The 8,383-nt window shown below is 44.7% G+C and overlaps 1 non-coding gene across 1 annotated transcript; it reads left to right on the forward strand.

Moving 5' to 3' along the window:
* Window positions 1-7,690: 7,690 nt before the first annotated feature.
* Window positions 7,691-7,990, forward strand: LOC148122168 (signal recognition particle RNA). Its single transcript, XR_015737957.1, has one exon.
* Window positions 7,991-8,383: the final 393 nt, after the last annotated feature.

Raw genomic sequence — 8,383 nt, forward strand, 5'->3', positions numbered from 1 at the left:
TAATTTCTGCTCCACCACTGAAATGCTTGTGTAGAATACACGAAACCTTGGTTCCTCCTCATAAACCAGGCGGCACTTGCTGTAAGTCCAGCACTTGGGAGTGGAAGCTGCAGTAATGGCTGATGGGGAAGAGAGCACTTATTGATTTATGGGTCTCTTATAAAGAGGGCATGAAGTTGGGAGGGAGATGATTTGGGAGGCTTGGAGGGAACTGGAGGGGGAGTTGGGGTGGCTATGGTCAAGATGTATATATGAAACTATCAAAGAATCAGTCAGTAAAAGCTGTCTGTCATATAGCTTGTTCAAGGTCAGCATGGGATACAAAACACTATTTCTCTAAGACCAAACAAACCCCAAAACAATATCCACTCCCCCCAAAACCCCAAAAACATGTTTTGTTTTTGTTTTCTCTAATATTTATTGGTTTTATAATTGAAGAAAACAGAATTCAGAGAGGTTGATTAATTAGAGGAAGGTGGCCCGTACTGTGCATTCACAGAAGGATTTAGTTGGTGCTCAACACAAAAGTCCCCAGGAGGGGAGGCTCAACCATGTGAAGGAGAAGAGATCTGAGCTTGGGAACCACCCTGTTTCTTCCATGTTTGGGATCATAGGCAGGACCCAGCCTCGTGTTTCTTGCTACCTAAGTGTTTAGCTGGAACCTCCAGCTCATTCCTGCTTAATCCAGAAAGCCTATTTATTCCTCTTTCTCCAAACCCCACCCTCTCAGAGAATCTCTGAACAAAGAGAAGGTGCTAAAAAGCCCAGTTCTGTATTCTTAGTGGCTACGATAGCTTCTCCCCTAAAGCTGCCAGCAGCCTAAATCCCTGCCTAAGCATCCCAGCTTTTGACCATACTTTGGCACAAACCCAGCTTGTGGAGGATATGCGTCATCACCCCTTGCCCGTAGGCTGTATAAGCTCCCTGCTTTAGTTCAGTTTTGTGACTTCTCTGGCTTTTCTCTCCGGGACTGGAGGACACAGCTGGGAGTTGCTTTGCTCAAATAAACATGTTCTTTTACTTTTTCAATTTGGCTTGCTCTGGCTTACTGCATTAGCAGAGAAGCCTCTTATCGCGATACAGAAAACCTATTATTACTAAGCAGAGGGGACTATTTCACATGGTAGGTGTGTGCTGTGCTAAGGACTGGCTATCCAGCTGACAGAGCTCAGTGCAAAATGAAAACCCAAAACTACAAAGCATGTAAAGATGGGCTGGAGATGTAGTGCAGTTGGTAGCATGCTGGCATAGCATGCAGGGAGCCTTGGGGTCAATCCTCAGTACCACATGTGGAGGTGGTGGTACATGTATGTCTCATCTCAGCACTCGAGACAGGAGGAGCATATGTTCAAGATTATCCTTGGCTACACAGGACATTGGAAACCAGCCTGAGACTTGAAAACCAAAACTGAAACAAGTAAAAATATTGATGCATTGGCAGTGGTCTTTAAGCCAAGCATAGTGCTGAGTCTTGTGTGCTCAGTGCACGCCTTGGTGATGCTGGTCTTCGCTGGGCCCTGTGCAGTGAAGGGATGCAAAAGAGGGAGCACATGGCAGACTTGAGCCCCAGAGGGGCTTGTTTATGTCTCCGTGCTTCTTTTGTATCCCAGATCTTACAGGAGACATTGATGAATCAGAGTTTGTGCCCAGTTTGCACCTGGGAAAACGTGGATGGAATCTCTTCTCAGGCCTCAGTGTCCTTATTTCTGCATTGAGAAGGATGGCTTTAGTCTCTAGGGGCTTTCAGTTCTAAGAAAATCTTGATTTGGATTCTCCATGCTTGTGTATCCCCAGGGTATTGCATAGCCTCATTGAGCTGGTGTTGCAGGCCAGCACTGTTAGGCTGACATTCCGTTGTGGCCTTGGGAATGGTGGTAGTGGTTCACAGGTGGGTAGAGGCACTGGAAGGTGACTGGCTCAGCTGGTAAAACCCTTGTACAAGCATGAGGACCTGAATAGGTCCCCATTAAATAGCCAGGTGCCGCAGTGCACACTTGGAATGCTTACGCAGGTTGGTTAGAGACAAGACAATCCTTGAGGCTTCCTGGCCCAGAAGCCTAGTCAAGTTGAGCTCCAGGTTCAGTTAGAGACCTTGTCTCAAAAAATACGGTGGGGAGTGATAGAGGAAGACAAAGAGCATTGATGGTCCCCGACCTTCAACACAGGTGTGTGCGCGCACATACCTTCAACACAGGTGTGTGCGCGCACAGACCTTCAACACAGGTGTGTGCGTGCACAGACCTTCAACACAGGTGTGTGTGCGCACAGACATGTATGTACAAGACCAGAGAGGGCTGGGTGTGTGGGCATAGGCTGGTCATCCCAACACTTGGGAGCTGAGGCAGGAGGCTTGAATTCAAGGCCAGACTGGTCCCAGTGGATAGATATACTTGCTGACAACCTTTGCAACCTGAGTTTGATCTCAGGAACCCACGTGGTTGAGGGAAGAGCAGACTCTCAAAGGTTGTTCTCTGAGCTCTGCAAACATGTCATGGCTGATGCATATAAATACATACACGTAAATAAAAATATAAAAATGTGATTTTTTGACAGGGTCTTTACATAGCTCTGGCTGTCCTGGAACACACTATGTAGACCAGGCTACCCTCAAACTCACAGAGATCTGCCTTTCTTTGCCTCTCGAGTGCTGGGATTGAAAGCATGCACCACTGTGCCCAACCAAAAATGTAACTTTTAAAAAGTGATAAGAGAGACAGCACAAGAGAAAGAGGCATCTTAACCTTGAACCCCAATTTGTACATCCCCTTTGACTAGCTATCAAGAGAGTCACACTTTAGATGAAGCTACAGAAGGGGCAGAGCTCCCTAGGAAACATGGAGATGAAGAGCCAGGCTTCTTGGAAGAAGTGACCTCTAGTGTTATAGTCACATATGCCCCTGGCAAGCAGGGATTTTTGAGCTACAGCTCTGGCAGGGCTTCCTGTGGATCTCAGCAAGTAGCATCAAGGGACTCTGATGTTAAAGGAAATTGCAGCCTTGCATAGAGGATGAAGACAAGGGATGTGGTGCACTGTGGCTTGAAGTCTTTGTCAGGGTCCTTAGGTGAGGAGGGTTGAAGTTAATGCCAAGATCCCAAGTCTCTACTTTTGGGATTGTTTCTTAGAGTTCATAAGCATGAGGGTCCTGCTCTGTGCTTAGCCTGTACACTCAGAGGCTGATGCGCTACACACACTGCCCACAGCAGCCTAAGTTGCATCATCTAGAACTGTTTCAGACCTGAGCTAATGGGCTCTTCTGGGTGCTGGTCCAGAGCCATCCTCAGAGCAGCCGGCTGAGATTACAGTGTGGAGAGGGCCAGGGTTCTGGGTGTGATAGGTAGGATGTGAAAATTAAACTTCTGGTACTTTACATGAAGATCAGACAAAGGAAACAATCTTGAGCTGCTGTGGGGGGGCTGGACCTGGTGGTATACAGCAGGAAACTGGAGCTGTGAGAGGGGCTGGGTTGACTGCAAGGGAACCTCACCAACAGGTAGAGTTGTGAATGAAAAGGCTTGGCTTATAATACTTTGAAAATTTCCATATGAAAATGTTTATTTATTTATTGTATGTGTACATGAGTACATGTATGCATTGCATGTATGTCTGTGTGCATGCTACAGCACATGTGGAGGTTAGCAAATGACTTCTGGGAGTTGATTCTTTTCTGCCAACATATAGGTCTTGAGGTCAAACTCGGGTGGTCATGCTCAGCAGCAAAGCCCTTAACCCACTGAGCCATCTTGTCAGCCCCTAAAATCTTCCATTCATGAAAAGTAAGATTTGCTATTGTTTCTGTTGCACACTTGGGCCATGCAGGACCCCTCATAAAGTGATGGCTTATTTTGATTCCTTTCATTTTTTTCTTTTATTCTTCTCTCATACATTATATCCTGACCTCAGTTTCCAGCTCTCCTTGCTACCTTCCGTCTTCCCCAGATCACTTCTTCATTTCCCTTCAAAAAAAGAGCATACCTCCCAGGGATATCAACTGAATGCTGCATAACAAGTTAAAATAAGACTAGTAGTAAACCCTCATACCAAGGCTGGACGAGGCAAGCTAATATGAGGAAAAGGGTCCTAAGAGCAGGCAAAAGAGTCTGAGACACTCCCCAGTGCTCTCAGCTATACAACAATAACATATGTGCGGAGGACCTAGTATAGACCCAGATGGGAACTGTGATTGTCGCTTCGGTCTCTGTGATCCCCTATGAGCCTTGCTTAGTTGCTTCTGTGGGTTGTGTTCTCGTAGTGTCCTTGACCCTTATGGCCCCTTTTCAGGGTTCCCCTGGCTCTGCCTAATGTGGGTTTCTGCATTTGCCCCCATTAGTTTCTGGGATGATACCTCTCTGGTGACAGTTGGGCTAGGCACCAATCTATGAGTAGAGTCATTTTATCACTAGGAATCATTTTATTGAATTTACACTCCCTCCCCCTGCCCAGTCATGTTTGATTCTATCCTGGGTCTCTGGACTGTCTCCCTCTGGTTCCTGGCCATTCAGGCAGTGTCAAGCATGGGCTCCCTCTCGTGTCATGGCCCTCAAGTTGGATTAGTTGGTTGGCCATTCTCACAAATTTTATGCCATCATTACCCTAGCACATCTTGCAGGCAGGACAGATTATAGGTCAAAGGTTTTCTGGGTTGATGTCATAGTCCCTCTGCTGGAGGCCTTACCTGGTTATAGGAGATGGTTGGTTCAGGCTCTGTATCCCATTACTAGAAGTCTTCACTAGGATCACTCTCAAAGATCCAGGAGTTTCCACTACACTAGGTTTCTATGTTGCTCCATACCCAGTGCCCCCTGATTCCAGTTGTCTCTCCCAGTACTTCTCGCTCCACCCACCAACCAATACACCATGTTCCCATCTCCACCCACCCCCAGTTCACAGGCACAATGTAGTCTATTTTCCCTTCCCAGGGGGATCCATGCACCCGCCCCCAGTCTTCCTTGTTACTTAGGTTCTCTGGGTCTGTGGATTGTAGCCTGATTATCCTTTATTTAACAGTTAATTGTAACAGGAGGAACGGGCTGCGTCCTGTTGCCTGGCTAGCTTACACTTGAAATAACCACACAGAAACTGTATTAATTAAGTTACTGCCTGGGCCCATTGTCTCTAGCCTCTTCTTTTTTTTTTTTTTTAAAAGATTTATTTATTTATTATGTATATAATGGTTTGTCTGCATGTGTCCCTGCAGAAAGAAGTTGGCAACATATTTTATTAGTGGTGGGTGTGAACCACCATATGGTTGCTCGGAACTGAACTCAGGATCTCTGGAAGAGCAGTCAATGTTCTTGACCACTGAGCCATCTCTCCAGCCCCTATCTCTAGCCTCTTATTGGCTAACTCTCACATCTTGATTTAACCCATTTCTAATAATCTGTGTTCACTACGAGGTCATGGCTTACAAGGAAAGATTCAGCATGTCTGATTCTGGCAGCTCCATGGCGGTTCTCCCTGTCCGCCTTCTTCCTCCCAGCATTCAGTTCTGTCTTCTCTGCCTACCTAAGTTCTACCCTATTAACTAGGCCAAGTCAGTTTCTTTAATAACCAATAAAAGCAACACAAATACAAAAGTCCTTCTACACCAGTTAATGCCTTCTTGTAAGTGAATAAATACCATGTTTATCTTTCTGGGCCTGGGTTACCTCACTCAGAATGATTTTTTTTTATAGTTCCATCCATTTGCCTGCAAATTTCATGATGTCATTGTTTTTTCTGCTGAGTAATATTCCATTTTTTAAATGTACCATATTTTCTTTATTCATTCTTTGGTTGAGGGGTATCTAGGTTGCTTCCAGATTCTGGCTGTTACAAATAACACTGCTATAAGCATAGTTGGGCAAGTGTCCTTGTGGTATGATTGAGCATCCTTTAGGTATATGCCCAAGAGTGGTTTAGTTGCATCTTGAGGTAGATTGATTCCAGTTTTCTGGGAAATCACTGTATTGATTTCCAAAGTGACTGTACAGGTTTGTGCTCTCACTGGCAGTGGAGGAGTGTTCCTCTTACTCTGCATCCTCTCCAGCATAAGCTGTCATCAGTGTTTTTGATCTTGGCCGTTCTGACAGGTGTAAGATGGTATCTCAGAGTCGTTTTGATTTGCATATCTCGGATGTCTAAGGATGTTGAACAATTCTTTAAGTATATCTCAGCCATTTGAGATTCTTTTGAGAATTCTCTATTTAAATATGTACCCCATTTTAAAATTTGATTATTTGGCATTTTGGTGTCTAGTTTCTTGAGTTCTTTATATATTTTGGAGATCAGCTGTAACATGAAGGGGCCTGCTTGTTGGGGTTTCTGTACCGCCCAGTACCCCACAGTTAGCAAGCCCCAAAGAAAATCACACAGAGTTCTCCATAAGTTATAAAACTGATTGGCCCATTAGCTCAGGCTACTTATTAGCTCTGGTAGCTTATATTAACCCATTATTCTTATCTATGTTAGCCACATGGCTCTGTACCTCTCTCAGCAGGGCAGTTTACACCTTGCCTCTTCGGTGGTCTGGGCAGAACTGTGGAGGGAGCTTCCTGCTTCCCAGAATACTCCTGTTCTTATTGCCCCACCTCTACTTCCTGTCTGGTTGACCCACCTATACTTCCTGCCTGGCCAATCAGCATTTATTTAAAACATGATTGACAGAATACAGACAATTTTCCCACACTACTTCTCCCCCCCTTTTTTTAAACAAAGGAAAATATCTATAGTTCATTTGTTGGGAATGTGGGTGTAGTATTCCAGTCTACTTCTGACTGATTGGGGGTCACTGATAATCTTATGGGGACCTAAAGAAAATTTAGTTATAATCAAGTCTGGAATATCCTGTGAGTCTTGATCATCTCAGGCAGCAGTCTTGAATCCATTCTGGATGTAGAACTCAGACATCCGGGTCATCTGTTCCTATCGGAGATTCCTCAGGTGATCTTCCTTGATCGAACATGATTTTTCTTAACTCAGAATGAATTCATAGCCTTTCATTTCTTGTGGAAATAAAAGCAAAATCTCTTCTCCAAAGTAACATACCTTTTGACTTCAATTTTGAAATCAAGGCATTTTCAAAATACCTATCTTGGATTAATTCAGCAGCAATTTTTAAATAATTTTAAATAATAATTTTTAAATAATTTTAAAACAATTTGCTTTAAATAATCAGATTTTAGCAGCTGTTGCTCCTTCCTCAGCATTCAAACAATTCAATGAGAGCATAATAACATACAGTATCAAGATTTTCTGTGTATTTTCTATCTTTAATGCAGCTTTATTTTAACCTCTCTTTCTTTTATTTTTACTTTTACTTTTTGAGACAGGTTCTCTGTATATCTTTGTCCTGGAATAACTCTGTAGACCAGGCTGTCCTTGAACTCACAGAGGTCCACTTGCCTCTGCCTCCCAAGTGCTCAGATTAAAGGTGTCTACTACCACACCTTGAATTCACAGAGATCTGTCTGTCTCTGCCTCCCAGGCGTTGGGATTAAAGGTGTGTGCTACCACACCTTGAAGTCACAGAGGTCAACGTACCTCTGCCCCTTGAAGTCACAGAGGTCAATCTACCTCTGCCTCCCAGGCATTGGGATTAAAGGTGTGTACCACCACACCCAACTACTCTTTCTTTTTTTTCACTTTAAGAACTTTAACCTTTAGCCTGAATATATTTTTTTTTAGAAAGTAATTTTATTAAATTATAAAAGTGCCGGGCACGGTGGCGCACGCCTGTAGTCCCAGCTACTCGGGAGGCTGAGACAGGAGGATCGCTTGAGTCCAGGAGTTCTGGGCTGTAGTGCGCTAAGCCGATCAGGTGTCCGCACTAAGTTCGGCATCAATATGGTGACCTCCCGGGAGCGGGGGACCACCAGGTTGCCTAAGGAGGGGTGAACCAGCCCAGGTCAGAAACGGAGCAGGTCAAAACTCCCGTGCTGATCAGTAGTGGGATCGTGCCTGCGAATAGCCACTGCACTCCAGCCTGGGCAACATAGCGAGACCCTGTCTCTTAAAAAAAAAAATTATAAAAGTTTCCATTTCCGCCCCTCCTCCCAACACCCTCCCACTCCCCCCATTCCCTCTCCTCCTCCCTCTTCGTCTCTAAGGGCAGTCAGGGTTTCCTGCCCTGTGGGAAGTTCAAGTTCCTCCCCCCTCCCTCCAGGTCCAGGAAGGTGAGTATCCAAACAGACTGGATCCCCAAAATCCAGTATATGCAGAGGAAACAAGTCCCAGTGTCATTGTCAATGGCTTTTCAGAAAGACTCCGGGCCAGCCATAATATATTTTTAACACACTGTAAACCATTTTGAGGTTTTCTTCATCTTTGAATCTCTCTTTACTGTATATCTCTTTTTTTCTGACCACATGAGTCTTTATGGAGAGAATTAAAGTCGTGCCCATTCAT

The sequence above is a fragment of the Myodes glareolus genome, chromosome 5, assembly GCF_982192425.1.
Source record: "Myodes glareolus chromosome 5, mMyoGla1.1, whole genome shotgun sequence".
NCBI lineage: Eukaryota > Metazoa > Chordata > Mammalia > Rodentia > Cricetidae > Myodes > Myodes glareolus.